At 36.0% G+C, this 21,619-nt stretch overlaps 1 protein-coding gene across 6 annotated transcripts in view; it reads left to right on the top strand.

Moving 5' to 3' along the window:
- The window catches only part of FOXP2 (forkhead box P2), a 632,418-nt gene that overhangs the window by 190,050 nt on the left and 420,749 nt on the right, over positions 1–21,619 (top strand). For all 6 annotated transcript variants that reach the window (XM_065939060.1, XM_065939065.1, XM_065939064.1 and 3 more), the window contains one exon: positions 14,921–15,011. The gene's annotated coding sequence lies outside the window, so the exon portion shown is untranslated. The remainder of the gene's footprint in view (positions 1–14,920; positions 15,012–21,619) is intronic.

The following is a 21,619-nucleotide window of genomic DNA, read 5'->3' as shown; positions in this document are numbered from 1 at the left end:
AACAACACTGCATAGGAATCTGGAATGTTAGGTCCATGAATCAAGGCAAATTGAAAAGTGGTCAAACAGGAGACGGCAACAATGAATGTCGACATTTTAGGAATCAGCAAATTAAAATGTACTGGAATGGGTGAATTTAACTCAGATAAGCTTTATATCTAGTACTGTGGGCAAGATCCCTTAGAAGATCTGGAGTAGTCCTTATAGTCAGCAAACAGTCCAAAATGTAGTATTTGGATGTAATCTCAAAAATGACAGAATGATCTCTGTTCGTTTCAAGGCAAACCATTCAATTTCACAGTAATCCAAGTATATGCCCTGACCAGTAATGCTAAAGAAGCTGAAGTTGAACAGTTCTGTGAAGATGTATAAGATCTCTAGAACTAACACCCAAAAAAGATGTCCTTTTCATTATAGGGAACTGGAATGTAAAAGTTGAAAGTCAAGAGAAACCTGGAGTAACAGGCAAATTTGGCCTCGGAGTACAGAATGAAGCAGGGCAAAGGCTAACAAAATTTTGCCAAGAGAACACACTGGTCATAGCAAACATCCTCTTCCAACAACACAAGAGAAGACTCTACATATGGACATCACCAGATGGTCAATACCGAAATCAGCTTGATTATATTCTTTGCAGCCAAAGATGGAAAAGCTCTATACAATTAGCAAAACAAGACAGGGAGCTGACTGTAATCCAGATCATGAACTCATTGCAAAATTCAGACTTAAATTGAAGAAAGTAGGGAAAACCACTAGACCATTCAGGTATGACCTAAATCAGATCCCTTATGACTATATAGTGGAAGTGACAAATAGATTGAAGGGATTATATTTGATAGAGTGCCTGAAGAACTATGGACCGAGGTTCCTGACATTGTACAGGAGGCAATAAGTAAGACCATTCCCAAGAAAAGGAAATGCAAAAAGGTAAAATGGTTGTCTGAGGAGGCCTTAGAAATAGCTGTGAAAATAAGAGAAGCGAAAGGCAAAGGAGAAAAGGAAAGATATACCCATTTGAATGCAGAGTTTCAAAGAATAGCAAGGAAAAATAAGCCTTCCTCAGTGACCAATGCAAAGCTGCTACTGCTGCTAAGTCACTTCAGTTGTGTCCGACTCTGTGCGACCCCGTAGACGGCAGCCCACCAGGCTCCTGTCCCTGGGATTCTTCAGGCAAGAACACTGGAGTGGGTTGCCATTTCCTTCTCCAGTGCATGTAAGTGAAAAGTGAAAGTGAAGTCGCTCAATCGTGTCCGACTCCTCCAGACCCCATGGACTGTAGCCCACCAGGCTCCTCTGTCCGTGGGATTTCCCAGGCAAGAATGCTGGAGTGGGGTGCCATTGCCATCTCCCAATGCAAATAAATAGTGGAAAACAATAGAATGGGAAAGACTAGAGTTCTCTTCAAGAAAATTAGATACCAAGGGAATATTTCAAGAAAAAATGGGCACAATAAAGGACAGAAACGATATTGACCTAACAGAAGCAGAAGATATTTAGAAGAGGTGGCAAGAATACACAGAAGGATTATACAAAAAAAGATCTTCACGACCCAGTTATCTCTGATGGTGTGATCACTCGCCTAGAGCCAGACATCCTGGAATGCAAAGTCAAGTGGTCCATCACTACGAACAAAGCTAGTGGAGGTGATGGAATTCCAGTTGAGCTATTTCAAATCCTAAAAGATGATGCTGTGAAAGTGCTGCACTCAGTATGCCAGCAAATTTTGAAAACTCAGCAGAGACCACAGGACTGGAAAAGATCAGTTTTCCTTCCAATCCCAAAGAAAGGCAATGCCAAGGAATGCTCAGACTACCTCACAATTGCACTCATCTCACATGCTAGCAAAGTTATGCTCAAAATTCTCCAAGCCAGGCTTCAACAGTATGTGAACCATGCACTTCCAGATGGTCAAGCTGAATTTAGAAAAGGCAGAGGAATCAGAGATCAAATTGCCAACATCCATTGAATCATCAAAAAAGCAAGAGAGTTCCAAAAAGACATCTACTTCTGCTTTATTGACTATGCCAAAGTCTTTGACTGTGGGGATCACAACAAACTGTGGAAAATTCTTCAAGAGATGGGAATACCAGACCACCTGACTTGCCTCTTGAGAAATCTGTATGCAGGTTGGAAAGCAATAGTTAGAACTGGACATGGAACAACAGTGTTCCTTTCTATATAGGAAAAGGAGTACATCAAGGCTGTATATTGTCACCCTGCTTATTTAACTTATATGCAGAGCACATCTTGAGAAATACTGGGCTGGATAAAGCACAAGTCAGAATCAAGATTGCTAGGAAAAATATCAATAACTTCAGATATGCAAATGGCACCACCCTTATGGCAGAAAGCAAAGAACTGAGAAGCCTCTTAATGAAAGTAAAAGAGGAGAGTGAAAAAGTTGGCTTAAAACTCAATGTTCAGAAAACTAAGATAATGGTATCCAATCCCATCACTTCATGGCAAACAGATGGGGAAACAGTGAGAGACTTTTATTTTGGGGGGCTCCAAAAGTCACTGCAGATGGTGACTGCAGCCATGAAATTAATAGACACTTGCTCCTTGGAAGAAAAGTTATGTCAACCTAGACAGCATATTAAAAAGCAGAGACATTACTTTGCCAACAAAGTTCTGTTTAGTCAAAGCTATGGTTTTTCCAGTAGTCATGTAGGGATGTGAGTTGGACTATAAAGAAAGCTGCGTCCTGAAGAATTAATCCTTTGAAACTGTGGTGTTGGAGAATTCTCTTGAGAGTCCCTTGGACTGCAAGGAGATCCAACCAGTCCATCCTAAAAGAAATCAGTCCTGAATATTCTTTGGAAGTACTGATGCTGAAGCTTCAATTCTTTGGCCACCTAATGGGAAGAACTGACTCATTCTAAAAGATCCTGATGCTGGGAAAGATTGAAGGCAGGAGGAGAAGGGGACGATATAGGATGAGATGTTTGGATGTCTTCACCGAATCAATGGACATAAGTTTGAGTAAACTCCAGGAGTTGGTGATGTCTTGCTGCAGTCCATGGGATCACAAAGAGTGGGACACAACTGAATGACTGAACTGAACTGCTCTGAACTGAAGTGAAATTGCCTTCAGAAGAGAATCCATTGCTTGATTCATTGCATTCCTTGGTAGTCGTTTTCTTCATTACTGCTCTTAACATTATTGAATTCAAATTACAGTTCATTCAAATAGAGTTTAAATTTCTATTTTCTTTTTTTTTTAATTTTGCCTTCTGGGCAGATTAGATTGGATGATAGAAATAGGTTAGTGTTGGTGGAACGTCAGCTGAATGATCAACTTGAGAAAATGAAAGAATTGAATAAAAAACTGTAGATAGGCAGGAAGTAAGAGATTTATAAATTTAAGTAGCTTTAATATTAATTTAGCACTTAGAAACAGAGATTGTGTCTTGGGAGAAAATATAATAGTGATAGAAAAGTTTTTATGGCAAAATGTGAATATGTAGAGGATTCTCCTTTTTAACAAATACATTATATTAGGGTACAAGACAAGAGAAATGATATAAGATTAACATTATGAATTTGTCAAGGGAGGAATTTGGGGATAGAATCCTTTGACAAATGGTTGAGAAAACATGAAAATTCCAAGTCGTCCAGGTTATCAGACTCCTTATATAGTTGTGGCTGTGTATCCCTCAAATGACTACAACTCCCAGCCTCCTAAATCTTGTTTACATAGTAAAATACTTTCCCTAAGGTTGGAGTTCTGGTTCTCTAGAGTGCCTGCATCATGGTTCTATTGCTTCTTGGTTTGAAGGTAATGAACCAAGCATCTCCAGCAGCTAGAGATCATTTTTATCCATGTTAAGCTTGTCCACTCACTAATTAAAGCCCTGTTTACACACTTAGCATTCTGTTAATTTTTGCTGCAGATGAGACTCATTTTTGCTGAAAATCAGTCACTGAAAATAAGAGAGAAGAAATAAGAAAATTAAATAAGCCAGGGATTTTCTCTGAAGATTGTAAATGTTGATCTGCTATTAAAGTTGGTTGTTGTTGTTCAGTTGCTAGGTCCTGTTGGACTTTTTGTTACCCCATGGACTATAGGATGCCAAGGTCCTCTGTCTTCTGCCATCTCATGAAGTTTGATTGAACTCTTGTCCATTGAGTTTATTATACTATCCAACCATCTCATCCCCTGTCTCCCTCTTCTACTTTTGCCTTCAATCTTTCCCAGCATCAGGGTCTTTTCCAATAAGTCAGCTCCTCGCATCAAGTGACCAAAGTGTTTTAGCTTCAGCTTCAGCATCAGTCCTTCTAATACATATTCAAGGTTGATTTCTTTTAGGATTGACTTGTTTGATCTGCTGGCCAGCCAAGGGACTCTCAAAGAGTTTTCTGCAGCACCACAATTTGAAAGTATCAGTTCTTTGGCATTCAGCCTTTTTATGATCCAACTGTCACATCCATACATGACTACTGGAAAACCATAGCTTTGACTATACAGACCTTTGTTGGCAAAATGTTGTCTTTGCTTTTTAATATGCTATCTAGGTTTGTCATAGCTATCCTGCCACGGAGCAAGTGTTTTCTAATTTTGTGGCTGCAGTCACCACTGCAGTGATTTTGAAGCCCAAGAAAATAAAATCTCTCACTGCTTCCACTTTTTCCCCTTGTATTTGCCATGAAGTGATGGTACAGCATGCCATGATCTCAGTTGTTTGAAAGTTTAGTTTCAAGCTAGCTTTTTTCACACTTCTCTTTCACCTTTATCCAGAGGCTCTTTAGTTCCTTTTAACTTTATAGCATTATGCCATATCATCTGCATATCTGAGGTTATTGATGTTTCTGCTGGCATTCTTGATTCCAGCTTGTGATTCATATAGCCCGGCATTTCCCATGATGTACCTTGCATATAACTTAAATACACAGGTTGACAATATTCAGCCTTGCTGTACTCCTTTCCAAGTTTTGAACAAGTTCGTTGTTCCACGTCTAGTTCTAACTGCTGTTTCTTTATCTGCATACAGGTGTCTCGAGAGGCATGTAAGATTGTCTGGTATTCCCATCTCTTTAAGATTTTCCAGTTTGCTGTGATCCGCACACTCAAAGGTTTAAGCATGGTGATTCAACAAATGTTGGCAGTGCGATCCCTGATTCCTCTGACTTTTCTAAACCCAGCTTGTATGGCTGAAAGTTCTCAGTTCATGTACTGCTGATGCCTAGCCTAAAGGATTTTGAGCCTAACCTTGCTGGCCTGTGAAAAGAGGACAATTGTATGGTAGTTTGAACATTCTTTGGCATTGCCCTTCTTTGGGGTTGGAATGAAAACTGATCTCTTTCATTCCTGTGGCCACTGCTGAGTTTTCCAAATTTGCTGACATATGACATAATGGCACTTTCACAGCATCATCTTTTAGGATTTGAAATAGCTCAGTTGGAATTTCTTCACCTTCTGTGTCTCCTGCATTGCAGGCAGATTCTTTACCACTGAGCTACTGGGAAAGCCTATTAAACTTAGTAACAATGTTAACAAAAATGATTATTGGTCAAAAGAAATTAGCATCCTTACTTTCTTATACAGGTAAAATGGAAAAGAGGGAATTACCAAAATAGGAAAGGATGAGCAAGACAATGAAAGGAAACAGAGAAAAAAAGCACTTTGATACATTTTTCTAAGGCTTAGGCATCATACTACAATGAAGGAGTTGAAATCTGATCTATGTATTGTTCTTTATAATCTCAGTGTGTTTAAATCTGTTTTACTAATTCTAGTAGTAGCTTTTTTCTTTCTTATTTTCCTCTAAAATTGTCTTAATCTTGGTCAAGAACAACAGTGAAAACTAAAATGGTTTTTGAAGAAATTCTCTTTTATTAACTTTGTGGTTTATTTTTTGAACTCCCACTGAGCACATGCCTCTGTAGAACTAATTAAAGTCAACTCTAGCCTACCTTTGAATTCAAGAGCTTGTTTTCATTCTATTACCTATGGTTGTAAAAGTTTCTGAATTTGGGGTCAGAATTTGTACTTTAATTTTATTGCCTGAAGTGCTTTTCTTCTTTCTCCAGTTTTTAATATGTTACTGTATTAGTTATGGTATTTAGGATACTGTGTGGTTTTTCTGTCTTCCACAACCCATTAGAAATAGTAAACTGTATTTATGTTATTTTGGAGATGTGCTGTTCAGTTTGACTTATAGCAGCAAAAATATGCATGCTCATGATTTATATGGCTTTAATCATTCTAATTAAATAATTGAAAATTATTTTAATAAAATAGCTCCAACTTATAAAGGTCATGTCATGTGAAAAGTGAGTTATATTCACTTGATAAGTTCATTTTTTAACTTTCAATGTCATCAAAATTATTTACTCCCAGTAATTTTTTCATAAAACATAGAGAAAAAAAGTAAATATACTCAAAAACCTTCAGCTTTTAGAATATAAGAATTGTTCTTTTTGTTACTTCAGGAGAAATTCAGAAGGTCATTTAATTCTGATTTGGACAGAGGTGTCACTTTCTCCTCCTGCCTCATAAGTAATTATTTTCACATGGGAAATTGATGTTATACTTGGTATCACTCCATGCTTACTTTTACTTGCACAGTATCACATTTTAACTTAGAATCTATCTTTGGCTTTGCGGAATATCATTTATTTGAAAGAATGCTTAACCTGTGCTTCAGCAGGCAATAGGGAGAGTACCTTTTATTTCTGTTGTCTCCAGTAGGTAATATACACCTGGTACTGAGTAGGTGTTCATTAATTGAAATGGGCTTCCTTGGTGGGTCAGTGGTAAATAATCCACCTGCCAGTGTAGGAGACACAAATTTGATCTCTGGGTCAGGAAGATCCCCTGGAAAGGAAAATGGCAACCCACTCCAGTATTCTTGCCTCGTGAATCCCATGGACAGAGGAGCCTAGCAGGCTTTAGTCCGTGGGTTCGCAAAGGAGTTGGACAGGACTTAGGGACTAAACAGCAACAACAACAACAATTGCAGTGATTGAAAAGAAAGAAAGTTTTCTATGCAATTAGCCATTGCTCTTCAGTAGGTACAAGGTTTTGATTAGGCAAGATGAAAAGGTTCTAGAGAGCTGCTGTACAGCCTTACGCCTACAGATTACTACTGTATTATGTACTTAGAAATGACTTGAGGCAAGATTTCATGCTAAATATTCTTCCTATGATAAAGAATAGAAACAAATGAAGTTTGATTTCAAAGTGTTTTTATTTATTTCTGTAAATATGATCATGCATTTTTAAAGTTTCACCAACCAGCTCTGACTTTCGCCCTGAATGAAGTCTAAGAGAGCAGAATCCTGTATGTAACTGACCTAGCATTACTTCTTCCTTTAATGGGTGCTAATTCAACTTCCACCTAACCAGTAGGGCTTGTCTACTCATTGATTTAATTTTATATTACCTATCTGACTGAATGTGCTACTAAAATATAGATATTTTCAATTCAAAGCTAGAAACAGATTTGTTAATGTGAAAAGTGACTAAAAATAATATTTTCCTAACTTTGAATTAGTATGTTTTGAACTGTGCCCATAATATCAGCAAAGTTAACATTCATTGTGATTTCAGTTACTTTCAAGGTGAACTTTTTAATCTCAGTTCAACTCCTATGACTGTATCTCCTTAATGGTTTGGTTGGGATATGGTGGTGCCTGAAGCACTATTTGCTTCACTTTCTTAGATCCAGATGCTATTAACCAAGAAGTGGGTCAATCAAACCAGAATAAATCTTGCAGAGACCCCATTCTGCTAAGATAATGTTTTCATGATTTATGCAATGTGGCCAAAAGATATTGAATATAAGTTTTGATAATTAAAATACCTCTTCTTTGCAATTGTGAAAGAACTCTTCTTATTTTGTGCTATATAAAGGTGACAGAAGAATAAGTTGAAAACCAAACGCATGTGATAAATCTCATGTAGATTACCTATAATTAGTATTTATGTGTATATGTTTATATTCTGGATAGCTTTGCATTATATGCAATCATCACTTAAATATGGCTCCAGTATTACCTATACCAACTACTTAATATATATGTTAAATCAATATCTTTCAAATTTTAAAACAGCATTTTATATTCAAACTCTAAAATATATGTTCTCAATATGTGTTCTCTATGTATGTTCTAAAATATATGTTCTCAATTTAATATTGGTTAAATCAATATTTTTAAAATTTTAAAAGAACACTTTATACTCAAACTCTAGTGCTCGCTTCAGCAGCACATTTACTATACTCAAACTCTAAATATATGTTCTCAATTAATATTTTAAATTCCACAATCAAATGAATATTGTGTCAGATTAAGGCAATGGGAGAGAACATTTCTATATTTCCATATCTTATCTATTAAAAAAAAATCACTGAATGAAATTTTGAACCAGATTACCTAAGGGTAGTATCTCTTAACCTGGTTTAGATGCCCTGTTAATTCTACCTAAAATTTCGTTTCTACATTCCTTGGTGACACAGATGGTAAAGAATCCTACAATGTGGGAGACCCAGGTTTGATCCCTGGGTTGGGAAGATCCCCTGGAAGAGGGCATGGCAGCTCACTCCAGTATTCTTGCCTGGAGAATCCCCGTGGACAGAGGAGCCTGGCAGGCTACAGTCCATGCGGTTGCAGAGAGTCAGACATGATTGAGCGACTAAGCACAGAGCATACCTGTCCAGTTCCATGTTGATTGATCAATAGATTAATAGATCCATTTAAAAATTATGTATCTAGTGCCTACTGTTTGTCAGTCAGTGGTTTAGATTTATTGGGCTCAAAAGTGAATTAAACAGACAAAAACATTCCTTTTCTTGTGGAGTTCATAATAATCACAGTTAGGATACTAATTGTAGCGAGCTCTCTATATTTCTTTTGGCTGTTTCATACCATTTAGCCTTTGCAGAACCAGCTTTAAAAAATCCTCTAACTATTTTCTTTCTTGATAATTGCAACATCTGTACAAAATGACAAAGATATGATGTTCCTGTCATGTAAATGCCTGATGCAAAAGAAAAAAAAAAAACAACCTTTTGCACGACACGTCCCAAACCCTTCATAAATTTTGGTGGGAATGGAATAACTCATATAGAATATGGACTGCCTTCTAAATAAGTTTAAAAAAAATCATTCCTTATTTATCAGAAGTTTGTTATTGTTTCTCTTGTTCTATTTGCATACATCCCCATCGCCCAACAACTAGAATTAAGCCTGTAAGTTTGTTGCTCTACTGGGGTTTGATTGTTTAGTTATTTTCTTGTCACTGAAATGTTGGTTATGCTATCAACCTTTGTGACCAATGTTTATTTGTGTTCTCAGATTTGACTGTAGTTAGCTAGTTTATTTTGAGATAATAAAACAATCCTTAAGTTTCACTATTCCCTAAGAAGACCTATGCTGAATTTTCAAACATATAACTATATCTTATGAAAACAGTATGTAAAATGTTGGTGTAATTTTTACTTTTGAACATCAATTAGACATTATGACCTATATGAAAATGTATTTTATTTATTTATTTCAGATTTTAGTGTATTTTGCCAAATCATGACATTCAATAAACAAAATATCTTGTATTATGCTTAAGCTTTGCACAAGGTAATTTTATTTTTCTTTTCTGTTTGGAAATGATTAAATGGTAGTATTTCTTTTAGGACATATCTTCATTTTTGTTAATTAAAAGATAGAGTAGAAACAAAGAGTTCCAAGTAACATGTTAAAAAAACAAATCTCTTTTTTGAGTATCAGGGAGTTCCTAGGGAAAAAAAAAAAAAAAGACTAGAAAATTAAACTACCTAGTAATTGTTCACTTTGTTTACTACAGTCCCTTACATGAAAAGACTTCAAACTTTCTGGGAATGTTTGAATGATGCTGTTTCCTACAACAGCAATCCTTAAATAGATATGTAATCCAATTTAAAAGGCTAAAAGAAATAGAAAAGGGAGTATTTGTAAGTGTGAACTTTTATTCAGAACATCTTAGAACATCTCAGCTTAAATTGGGTCCTGCCCCTGTGTGTGTATACATATGCACGTGCCGTGTTGCTCAGCACACTGAAATCATACATACTCCTCACTATACTGCACACTTCATGAAAGCAGAGTTATGGCCGTATCTCAGAGCGTGAACAGGGCCCGACACACAGTCAGCAGCGAATCCACGTGTGTGAATGTGAGAGAACTCTTGTCTGCCTCTTTGACTCTGCTCTTGCCTTCTCCGATTTCTTAGTTTCCTTTACTTGCTTAAGGTTTTTTTTTAATTAAAAAAACTTTTTTAAATTCAGCTTTACCCCCCAATCTAAGTGATCATTTGGCATATAATTAAGTGATCACTGTGATAAATATTCAAGGACTTAAAAAAATTTTTTTTCTTGAAGTTTAAGTTACTAAAATAAGACATGCTTATTTAAATAAAACCTATATGCTGCAATCTTGATATGTTTTTTATTTTTAAAATTAGCTTATTGCTTTATCTTTTTTATTTAAAATGGACTTTAGTTAAAGAAATACATGTGCTGAGTTTAAAAATCAAATAAAACAGAGGGTTTATTGTAGTGAAAAATAGCAGATGTCTGCCTTGCACCTTCCCACTGTCCAGTCCAGCTATACAGAAGGAACACATTTCTGGTATTTATAACCATAATTATAAATGATATGCTTATTGACATCACTTGATTTATCTATTTTAAACATTAGTTTTGGTTAATGAAAATGGAGAAATTAATGGGAGAGAATGGCATATCAATAAAAAGTGAAATAAAAACTAAGCTGATATATGCTACAATCAGTGTTTTGGGTCCATAAAAAACAGGTTGGCATTTTAGGTCTTCCAGACTCCTTTTAAGAATAGCTGTTGTTTAGCTTCCACCAGCAGTAAACAAAAGATCTCATCTTTCTGTATTCTTGACAACACTGAGTAGAATCCAGTATTCAGATTTATGCTATTTTGATGATGTAAGTGGTATATCATTTTAATTTGCATCTTCCTGATAAGTGATTTTGAGCATTTTAGATTATTTGAGAGCTGTTCTGGCTTCACCTTCTAAGGCAGTGTCATTTCAAGTTTTTACTTATTTTTCTATTAATTTCTTCTGAGTATTCTAATATTGATTCTTTGTTGGTGTTAGGTCTTCTCTCAGTTTATCTATGATGTCAGATGAAGCAGAGCTGGACCCTATTATCCTCCCCCCATATCTTCTGCCTGTCTTTTGTCTGTGGAAAACTTTCACCAAAGAATAAGTTTAATCAGAAAAATGAGAGCATGTGGAAACAAAGGAAAACAATCAAAGGAGACCGAATAACGTACTCGTTAAGTATAGTCAAGGACCTTTAATTCCTTCTACAGGGCTATAGATAACGTTCTGAACCTTACCCAGTGAGCTGTCTTATAGACACTAAAACACTAGGTGGAAGAAGTTAGCTATATGATGACCAGACTGTTCCCATGACATGTGGTGCTGGTGGTTTTGTTGCTAAGTCATGTCTGACTCTGGCAATCCCATGGACTGCAGCCCACCAGAGTCCTCTATCCACAGGATTTCCCAGGCAAGAATACTGGAATGGGTTGCTATTTCTTTCTCCAACTCATAGCGTAAGTGACTACAGTTCCAAGAATTGACCACAAAGAAGTGGCAACAACTGGATCCTGGAATTGATAATTAACTGTATCTAAAACAATTAAGATGCCAGTAGTCAGACCGCTGATGACCAGTTTGAAGATGACTGTGAGATGACTGTGCTGTTTCTGCATCTAGTCTCCCTGCCACACTTCTGTCTGTAAAAGCTCTTGCCCCAGTGGTTGCCAGTGCAGGGGGAGTTGGCCTTTGGACAGACATCTGCCTCCCTCCCCAGTTGCCAGCATATGAGACAAAGCAAACTTTCCTTTCCACCAGCCTGACCAATTAATTGGCTTTTGAGCAGCGAACAGCCAGACCTCATATACCTTTTGGCAACATTAGTCACTGAAAAATTCTCATTTTTAACTTAGTAGAAGTCATTAATTTTATTTGTTTCAAAATTGCCTTTTACTTCTAATTTTCAAAAAACTCTCCTGAGTGTTTTGTATTAGCTTTGAAATGGTAACTTTCACATTTTAAAATTGTTTGTGTGCATGTGTGCTTAGTTGCTCGGTTTTGTCCAACTCTTTGCGGCCCCAGGGACTGTAGCCTGACAGGCTCCTCTGTTCATGGGATTCTCCAGGCAAGATTAACTGGAGTGGGTAGCCATTACCTTCTCCAGGGGCTCTTCCCAACCCAGGGATCAAATCCTGCATTGCAGGTGGACTCTTTACCATCTGAGCCACCAGGCTCTTTAGTTAAATTTCAAATTTATATATGATGTAAAATAAGGAGCTAAGTTTTTGCCATATTCTGAGACTATTTTTCTTTCTCTGTACAATGAGTCAGCACCAACTTTTTCTTTTACTTTTGATATCATCTTTATCGTATATAAAGTTATCATTGACCTGTGAATTTATTTCTGAACTCTGTATCTCTGTGTCTGTCCCTGAATTTGTTGTGTATCCTAATATTTGATAGAGTGAGATTCTTCTGTTTGCCCTTCATTTTTTAACTTAACTTTGATAATAATAGACATTTTGTAACTTATACTTTAAAATGGATTTTTAGATTTTATTTGAAAATCTAGAATTTATAGGTTGATTTAGGAAAAATTGATATCTGTGAATATGGTGAAGTGAAAAATAAGTCAGTATGGAATTAGAAAACAATTTAGGCTGCTACATTTTCATAAGAATTTTTTTTTTGTTGGTGGCATATAACAGGCAAGAAATGATTGGAGAAGAAAGATTAACATAAGTAAAGTCAAGGGTGGAGTCTCCTCCTATGCAAAATTTGTCATTGAGAGAATTATGGAGAACAGAAGCAACAGAGAAAGAATGCTAGAATGCTAAGAATAGGAGTTTGAATTACCTGTATTTTTGTAACTTTGAGTTATGTAATACTTAAGATTAACTAAAACTGTGGTTTCAAGTTATGCTTTGCAGTATATATATAAGCTTCCTAGAATACCCCCAGGGTAACTGGTGAAAGAATAGTGGTGGTACTGAGTATTTGGGATCCTGACTCAGTCAGAATATTTCATTTTTATCTGCCTAATTAATTCACCTCTCACCAAGTTTCCATTGGAAGAAAGGATTTTTCAGCCAAAAGTGTTTGGAAATGATTTAAATAAAATTACTGCAATGCCTAAATGTTCAGTGAGCATGGTGTATGATGTCATTCATCATTTTCAGTGCTAATTGAACATGATACTCTTTGCTGTTGCAGACGTAGGTTTAGTCTCCCTGCAGCTTTCCATGTGGTCCCTAGCAATCAGAGTTGCATGTTTCTTTCCCTTTCTCCCTTGCTTTTCCCTTTTCTTTCTTCAGCTACTTGCAAGGCCTCCTCAGATAACCACGTTGCCTTCTTGCTTTTCTTTTTCTTTAGGATAGTTTTGTTGGCAGCCTCCTGTACAATATTATGGACCTCCACCCATAGTTCTCCAGGCACGGTGTTGATTACATCTAATACCTTCAATCTATTTGTCACCTCCACTGCATATTCATAGGGGATTTGATTTAAGTTGTACCTGGCCGGCCTAGTGGTTTCCCTGCTTTCTTTAGTTAAGCTTGAATTTTGCTATGAGAACCTGATGATCTGAGCCACAGTTAGCTCCAGGTCTTGTTTTTGTTGACTGTATACAGCTTCTCCATCTTCAGCTACAAGAATGTAATCAATTTGATTTTGGTATTGATCATTTGGTGATGTCCATGTGTAAAGTCATCTCTTGTGTTGCTGAAAAAGGGTACTTGCTATGACCAGTACATTCTCCTGGCAGAATTCTGTCCGTCTTTGTGCTGCTTCATTTTGTTCTCCTAGGCCAAACGTGTCTGTTACTCCAGGTATCTCTTGACTTCCTGCTTTTGCATCCCAATCTCCAGTGATGAATAGAACATCTTTTTTTTGGTGTTAGTTCTAGAAAGTCTTCTAGGTCTTCATAGAACTGATTAGCTTCTTCACTAACTGTGGTAGGGGCATAGACTTGAATTACTCTAATATTGCATGGCTTGCCTTGGAAATGAACCAAGATCATTCTGTAATTTTTGAGGTTGCACCCAAATACTGCATTTCAGACTCGTGTTAATTATGAGAGCTACTCCATTTCATCTACGGGGTTCTGGCCCACAGTAGTAGATATAATAGTCATCTGAATTAAATTTGCCCATTCCTGTCAATTTTAGTTCACTGATTCCTAAGATGTCAATGTTTATTCTCACCATCTCTTGCTTGACCACTCACAACTTACCTTGAATCATGGATCTAACATTCCAGGTTCCTATGCAGTACTGTTCTTATCATCAGATTTTACTTTCATCACCAGACACATCCACAACTGAGCATCATTTCTGCTTTGGCCCAGCTACTTCATTCTTTCTGGAGCTATTAGTAGTTCTTCTCCACTCTTCCCCAGTGGCTATCAGACACCTTCTGACCTGGGAGAAGAAATGCTTACTATCAGTTTGTTAATTGTGGAAAGACCTACAAAACTCATGAAGTGTGTGTTGAAGAGGCAATTGAAATCAGTCATGTTTTCAGTTGGGACCCTTGAGACATAAATAATTTTATTCTTATAAATTGCAGAATTTAATCATCAAAAGTTTAAACCTGGAAAATCAGGATAAGAATGGGAAGTCAAGTCTGTGTTTCTTGAAAGTGTGCTCAGTGCTATTGCTGTGGTCCTTACTTTGTACCAAACAGTGGCTTTAAAGTTTTCCAAAATGTAGGAAAGCAATTTTATACACGTTTGAAGATTCCCAAAGCAATGAATGCTTTATACTTACCTTCAGGTTTAGTATGTTTTATGGTGAAATCCTTGAACTAATTGGGACATAAATGAAAAATTAGTTTTCAAAACAGTGACAATTGTTCGTCTCTATTAACAGGGCTGCTCTAATGTGATACTGGAATTGAATTTACCTTGGGCTCCATATCAAGGTTGACTTGCAAGTCTTCTTGAAGATCTGGGAGAAATAGGTAAGTGGCCTTTTGGTGATAAGTCTCTTTCATTCATTGTGCTTATTTTTGTTTTTCTAAAGCTTATTTTGTCCTTTAAGTTTTTGGATAAGTATCTTTGCTCAAAGGTTTAAAAAAAACACAAAAACTATCAGTGAACCATAGAGACATATCATGCCTGGCAATAGGAGTTTTTACCACTGTTTCTTCTCTTGGGCTTTTTATTTCATTTCTTATTGTGCTCCTTCTTCCTTTTAAACCTGATCTCTTCTTCCTGATCTCACTTTGTCTTTTGAAAATTAACATGAATTTATGAAGAATGTGAATTTGATTTTGAAGTATTGGGAATAAATGATTAGACAAGAAAAGCACTTGAAGTATTTTCTGTCACCATTATGCTGGCCTATTTATACTGATGTTTTCAATACTATTTTATTAAGATCCAGTTGATACTTAGGAGAATCTAGAAATGTCAGAAACTAAGGAGAATAAGATACTACTAATGATTTCTTCTTGAAAGTTTGATTTTTTTAAATAAACTTCTTGAGATCTAGCAAGTCAGCTATTTAGAAATCATTTATTTTTTTAATATTATACTTCTTTCAATATAACGGTAGTTTTCCTTGATATTTATAGTGCCAGTTTAGAGAAATTGAACTCCATTGTTTGTTATGAAACAAGGACCACAGAGATAGTATGAGCTGCAGTTCCAAGAGATGCAGATTTTATCTCTCACTCTTACTGTATGATGTCTCTGTGAAGTTAGTTTTCAGTGTCATTTCTTGATTATGGTATCAGTCAAGCAATTATGTTATAGGAGGCCAAAGTTTTAATAATATAGTTACAAAAAGAAAACTAAAAAAAAAAAAATTCTAGATGAGTTGTTTACATCATTTCCCTCTCTAGTCTTCACTCCCAAAGAAAGGGGAACCCTGATGCCCTGACTTCTTAAAATTACTATTTTTTCTTGCCCATGCCACATCATAATTCTTTATCAAATGGGTTCACCAAAAAATGTAGGATGGGTCTCAGGATCCTAGCTGTGATGCCTGAATTGCTGTAGCCATTTCTAAAACTTTATCTAGATAGATGCTCTGTATCTTCCCTGAGAGAATTTTGTCAATGTACTTGAATCATGTAGTCAGTTATTTCTCAGGTACTGTTTTGCCTATGGAATTTTGCTTGTTTTGTACCAACTTTATAATTCTATCAGACATACAAGCAAAATCATTTCAGTTCAGTTGCTCAGTCCTGTCTGACTGTTTGCGACCCCATGGACTGCAGCATGCCAGGCTTCCCTGTTAATCACCAACTCCCGGAGCTTGCTCAAACTCATGTCCATCAAGTCAGTGATGCCATCCAACCAACTCATCCTCTGTCATTCCATGGAAGTCCCACAAACAAGAAGAATGACTCCACATGTATTTAGCATTTAAAATTTTGGAAACATTTTGATAACTTTTTACTTCATTTTACTTTTTCATTGAACTCATTAATTTTACTGTTGCATTTTTTATGATGTAAGTAAGGTGGCCATTGTATTCATTATTTAGTAAGTGGAGAAACTGAAAGTTTTGGCAAAGAATTTCAAGGACTTGGAAAAAATGGTGTAGCTTATTGTGATATTATAGCTAATAATAAATAATTATGAGTTATTAGAACTCAGATCTGCTTACACGCAATCTTTTTTTTCTTCTGTTATTTATTCTTACTATGGATAATGGTTATGTTGATATATCCTGTCATTGTGAGACCTTTAATATTAAATTCTCATTTGTGGAGTAGTAATAGGACATTTGTTTTAGTAATAGCAGGGAAATTTTAGATTTATAAGTAGGAGTTACCTGAGAGTGAACATCACGGAACCCTGAAAGAAATGACTTTTAGAAAATAGAGTCTTTTTCCCAGAAGGGTACATAATTGTGTATGTATTAAAATGCACAGCTATTTTCAAGAAATACTCATTTTCTTCTTTCTTTTCCACTCTTCTGTTCCTTTCCCTCCAGAAATCCCTTAAGTGAATATTTGTTTTCAAACGATTATCCCCATTTTACCTTTCATAGAGGTTTACAGAACCTGACCTAGATTATACTAAATAGGAACTAAAGTATTCCACACAGCTTCCAACTGAGATTGTGTATATGGGTAAATGGTTACTTAAAGTGTGTACGTATATGTGCGTATTTTACTTCATAATATTTACAGTTATTTCCAGAGTTTCTATTGTAAGAGTATTAAATTCAAATAAAAGATCAGTTATTTCAGTGGAGCAGAAAAAACTTCATTCACATACTTATACATATTGCTATAAGTTTCATAAATTGTAAAAATTAGGCATCACACCTGACAAAATATTTGCTCTAATTTTCAAATTATTTAAAAGTAAGTGAACTATACAGGAAGATGATTTGGCTAAGGAGGGACTGGACAAGTGGTTCAAATGTGTGGTGTGCACGTATTTTTCGGTCAAATGAAACAGACTGAATAAAACTGTAAATACAGAGGCTGTAGCATATAGCTGTTGAGAATGTAAGCTTGGAAATCAGATTGCTTAGATTTGAATTATGACTCAAAAACAAACCTACCATATGTGAAACCTTAGATAGGTCATTTAAACTCTCTAACTCTTAATTTCTGAATCTGGAAAATGGAGATAATAGTACCTATTTCTTAGAGTTGATTTGAGGACTAAATGTATAAATACACATGAAGAGAATAGTAAGCTTTTTTTGTAAGTTAGTTTTGTTTTGCTCCCTATCATGTGGGTCTCAAAGCTTGACTGTATTTTCCAGGCCACCTGATCAGTGTCCTGACTAGCTTTCTAACTTTGGCCCATGAAATGGTAAAAAGAAGTTAATTTGTAAATGTACATTCTGTGATTTGGTTAGCATGTGTATGAATTTTTGATAGCTCATACTAATATTTTAAAGCTTAAAATGGCATACATTTATTATGTTAACAATTTCCATAGGTCAGGAGTCCAGGCATGGCTTAGCTTAGTATCTTACAAGGCTACAATCAAAATATTGGTTAGACTGCATTTTCCTTTGGAGTTCAGGGTCTTTTTCCAAACTTACTGGGCTTTGGCCAAATCCATTTCATTGCTTTTATAGGATTGAGATCCACAGGTCTTAGAGGTTATCCACAGTTCTCATCGATGTGGCCCTCTCCATATACAGTTCACATTATAGTAGCTTGCATCTTTAAAATTAGTAGGAGAGTTTCTACTAATTGTTAGAAAAATAGAGTTACATCTCTATGTATGTGTATATATATTGGCATAACCATTGAAATAACATCCCATAACCTTTGCCAGATTCTGTTAGAAGCAAGTCATAGTCCTGCCTGCATGTAAGGGGAGGGACTTATATAGGGCATGAACCTGGGGACCACCCTAAAGTTTATCTGCCACAGCAAGTTAAATTTCTTAATTTAAAATTAATTTAACCTAGCATTTTAATTTTTTTTAATTATGTAAGACTTAATAAAGAAAAGTAATATTGTCACTAAGTGTAAAATTTTATTCTCAGTCCTGCTTATAGTATAAGTTTCAACGGGCCATTCCTCTCTGTCTAATACTGATCCATTATTTTAAGCTGGCTAGCCACCAGACTAAAACAGCATGTCCTGGTATTTAATATTCTCTGACAAAACCCTAGTATCCAACATTTTCTCCCCATTACACTGATGTGTATACCTTGAACTTGCCTTACACTTGCCCACATCTTTGTCAGTGTATATCCTGTTGTTTCTTTTCCCTTGTCTTCTGTAAATGTAAAGCACGTTTACATCTCTGCCTCTTCCATTACACTTGTCCTATTACTCTCCTCCTTTTTAGCCAACTCAGGACTTTTCCTGATAGTATCATGTGTGTATCACCTGTACCCTTGCATATAATCGTATCTTAAGAAACATTCACTAAATATTTGAAAAGTGAAAGTGAAAGTTAACTCAGTCATGACTGACTATTTGTGACACCATGAACTGTATAGCCCTTCAGTCTCCTCTGATCATGAGGTTTCCCAGGCGAGAAGGGAAGCTCAAATATATGAAATACCTCCTTAATTCAGAACAATGGTCAGTTTGAGAATCACATTTTATTTTATTTATTTTTTTTTTGAGAATCATATTTTAAAGGATGGTTTTTATAAATTATCTGCTCTTACACTGACTCAGTAATCTGAAGTGTATTTCAATTAACCCTTAAATGACCTTTAGGAATCCAGTACAACTTATATGTTTGAAACTGATTACACATGGGAAGAATGTGAATCTTGGGGTCCAGAGGGTGAGCTGTGATAGGCAGCCTTTTAGATGGTCCTTAATGATCACCATCTCCTGGTTTTCATACAATTGTATTTTTCCCTCCCACATGTACCTTGTTTCTTGTGGCCAGTTGACTAGAATATGGTACAAGTAATAAAATATTGCTTTTCAGATTGGGTTAGACAAGATATTAGGACATCTGTTTTGGGTTTCTTTCTTGTTTCCTTTTTTTTCTCTCTCTCTTTTTTCTCTTTCCTCCCTCCCTTCTTCCTTCCCCTTTCCCTTCTCTCTTTCCCTCTCAGACTCATGACTTGCTCTAGGGGAGGATAGCTGACTTGGTGAGATCCATGTGGTGAGAAACTGTGCCCTCTGTCCCAGTAGACAGGGCGGAACTCTCAGTAACTGCATCTTCTTGAGGAACCCTGAGCCTAAACCACCTAGAGGAACTACTCCTGGACTCCTGATTCCTGAAACCGTTTGACATAATAATTTTTTTTTGTCCAAAGCTGCTAAATTTGGAGGTAATTTGTTATGTAACAGTAGATAATTAATATATTATATACTACCTCTGAAAATTATTTCCACAAACTTCATTACTATTCTGGATTTTGCAGGAAACACAAAGATTAATACAGTATACAGGTATACTGAACATGTGGTCTCTAAAGTAAGTGCCGTGGGGAAGGCGTGCGTGTTTATGAGAAAGTGGGCTTAAGTGAGAAGAAAATGTGAAATGTTTAGGTTTCACCTGGTATACTGATTTTATAATATGCAGAGACCTCTTCTAGTCTCCTGCTCATTGAGTACATCAATGTTGGAGTGTCAGGACTGGGTAGATCTGGGTGCTAGTCTGGTGCTGATTCTCTTTTAGAAGAGCTGTTTGAAATAGTTAAAAAACAAATAAGCAGACAAAACAATAACAACAAAAAAACTCTTACCTTTATGGAATCTGAGCTTTTAGAATCTATTCTACTAATCTATCATACTAGTTTTCCATCGTTCTCCTTTAATGTCTTAATAAGCTGTGAGGAAATCATCTAGACATATGTACACATATTTGGGGTTCAGTGCTTTGAAATGTATAAGTTAGAAAAATAATTCATTCAGTCTCCAGGAAAGTTAGTTGAGAAGTATGAATCAGCAAGTAGTAGAACAAATTTTTGTATAAATTCACATTAAACTGTCATTCCAAATTTTCTTCCTATTGATTATACTGTAATCTGGGCAAAAACACAGCATTATATATTTTTTAAAATTTTTAAAAATTTATGTATTTTTTAATTGAATGATAATTACTTTACAGAACTTTTTCGTTTTCTGTCAAACACCAACATGAATCAGCCATAGGTGTACATATGTCCCTTCCCTCTTGAACTTCCCTCCCATCTCCCTCCCCATCCTGCCCCTCTAGGTTGATACAGAGCCCCTGTTTCAGTTTCCTGAGACATATAGCAAATTCCCATTGGCTATCTATTTTACACATGGTAATGTAAGTTTGCATGCTACTCTCTCTGTACATCTCACCCTCTCCTCCCCTCTCCCCATGTCCATAAGCCTGTTTTCTATGTCTATTTCTCCACTGCTGCCTTTCAAATAAATTCATCAGTACCATCTTTCTAGATTCCATATATATGCATTAGTATATGATATTCATCTTTCTCTTTCTGACTTCCTTCACTCTGTATAATAGGTTCTAGGTTCATCCACCTCATTAGAACTGACTCGGATGTGTTCCATTTTATGGCTGAATAATATCCCATTGTGTATATGTACCATAACTTCTTTATCCATTCATCTGTTGATGGACATCTAGGTTGCTTCCATGTTATAGCTATTGTAAATAGTGTTGCAATGAACATTGGGGTACATGTGTCTTTTTCAGTTTTGGTTTCCTCAGGGTATATGACTTGGAGTGGAATGGCTAGGTTATATGATGGTTTTATTCCTAGTTTTCTAAGGAATCTCCATACTGTCTTCCATAGTGGCTGTATCAACTTATATTCCCACCAACAGTGCAAGAGGGTTCCCTTTTCTTCACACCCTCCCAGCATTTATCATTTGTAGACTTTTTGATGATGGCCATTCTGACTGTGTGAGATGATTTTTCATTGTAGTTTTGATTTGCATTTCTCTAATAATGAGTGATATTGAGCATCTTTTCATGTGTTTGTTAGCCACCTGTATGTCTTCTTTGGAGAAATTTCTGAAAATACAGCATTATGTTTTTTACAAAGGGAAAAATTGAAACTGGTTCCTATAAAAAAAGGAGAGTTTACATTTGTAATATCAAATTTATGTCCTGGAGTGATCCACTAGTAAAATTTTTGGTACCATTATACAAAATAGCAAAATATGGATTTTAA

Source organism: Muntiacus reevesi, chromosome 6, assembly GCF_963930625.1.
Source record: "Muntiacus reevesi chromosome 6, mMunRee1.1, whole genome shotgun sequence".
Lineage (NCBI taxonomy): Eukaryota > Metazoa > Chordata > Mammalia > Artiodactyla > Cervidae > Muntiacus > Muntiacus reevesi.
This window is presented reverse-complemented; position numbering and strand designations above follow the sequence as displayed.